Genomic DNA, 1,662 nt, shown 5'->3' with positions numbered 1-1,662 from the left:
TGATTTTAAAAAATTTTCATCTATTTTTTGCTGGAGTATTTTTTTAATTTTTTTTTTTCAATCCTCACTGGAGGATATTTTTTCCATTGCTTTTCAGAGAGAGTGGGAGAGAGAGAGACAGAGAGAGGAACATTGATGTGGGAGAGACACATTGATTGGTTTCGTCCTGCCTGAGCCCCAGCCGGGGCTGGGGATCAAGCCTGCAACCGAGGTACATGCCCTTGGCTGGAATCGAACCCGGGACCCTTCAGTCTGCAGGGGGATGCTCTAACCACTGAGCAAAACCAGCTAGGGCTGGAGTATTTTTTTTTTTTTAAGAAGTTTATTTAAACAACAGAACACTTGACTTGAAGAAAAAACTACCTAGAATTCATTTCTTTTAGAGTAACTTATCTCTACTTAAAGACAGATTGCCTGCATGCAACAGCTATGTTCAAAAAAATTATAAAATTGTCCTTGGTTTTACAATGATAGATGAAAAACATTAAAATTCTCCATCGGAAGGTGAGAACCTGGTACTTCCCTTGTGAAGCCACAGCCGAGGAGACTCCGGTGCTCACGGTGGCCTTCGAAAAGTCAAAGGAAAGAATCAAGACTGAGAACCGCAATCATATCAATTCGAAGGTGGGGCAGGATGGTTTCATGGTGCAGTTTGAGGTTAAGAGGCGCACACCGCTTAGGAAACTGATGAAAGCCTTTTGTGAGCGGCAGGGTTTGTCGATGAGGCAGATCAGATTCTGGTTTGACGGGCAGCCAACCAGTGAAACTGACACCCCTGCACAGTTGGAATGGAGGGTGAAGATACAGTGATGGCATGGCCGGTGTGGCTCAGTGGTTGAGCATGACCCAGGATGTCACCTTTAGATGCCTGGTCAGGGCACATGCCTGGGTTTCAGGCTTGATCCCCAGTAGGGGGCCTGCAAGAAGCAGCTGATCAATATTTCTCATCATTGATGTTTCTATCTCTCTCTCCCTCTCCCTTCCTGAACTCTCTGAAATCAATAAAAACATTTTTAAAAAAGAGATACAGTTGATGAGTTCCAGCAGCAAACAGGAGGGGACTACTAAAAGGGAACCTGCTTACTCCAGAACTCGGTTCCTCCAGACCAAGACGACATTCTCAGTTAGAAAACTGCCATTAGGTTCCGTCACGTCCTGACAGCATAGTTTTCTCTATTCTTTCATTTCCTCCTTCCCCTTTCCTTTATTGAACATTAAGTAATGTATGTGCACAAGCATTTGAATTTTTTAAACTAAATGGCCGGTGGTATGTTTTGATGGACATCGAATGGAGATGAGATGGGGAAAAACACTGGTTCTGTGAAAATACCTGCTTTCTCCATTGGAGGCACGTTCATTCAGCTCTTACCTTTATTTTCCAGTAAGTTATTTTGCTGGAATATTTTAAAGCAAATCCCAGACTTCATGTTATTTTTATCCAGTAAACACTTCAGTATGTATGTAACAGAGATTTTTAAAAACATAACCACAATACCATTATCAGTTCAAACAAAATTTATAATAGTTCTTTAAAATCATGTAATATCTTGTTCATATTCACATCCTGTTGATTGCCTCAAAATGTCTTTTTTTATGGTTGGTTTGTTTTATGAGGATTCAAATGCCAAACATTGCATTTTCCTGATAAGTCTTAAAAGTCCC

At 41.1% G+C, this 1,662-nt stretch overlaps 1 pseudogene; it reads left to right on the top strand.

Moving 5' to 3' along the window:
• Positions 1-474: 474 nt before the first annotated feature.
• LOC107531333 (small ubiquitin-related modifier 2 pseudogene) lies at positions 475-1,068 on the top strand (annotated as a pseudogene).
• Positions 1,069-1,662: the final 594 nt, after the last annotated feature.

Source organism: Miniopterus natalensis, chromosome 2, assembly GCF_054644295.1.
Source record: "Miniopterus natalensis isolate mMinNat1 chromosome 2, mMinNat1.hap1, whole genome shotgun sequence".
Taxonomy (NCBI): Eukaryota; Metazoa; Chordata; class Mammalia; order Chiroptera; family Miniopteridae; genus Miniopterus; species Miniopterus natalensis.
The sequence above is the reverse complement of the archived record's forward strand: the minus strand, read 5'-3'. Positions and strand labels throughout refer to the sequence as shown.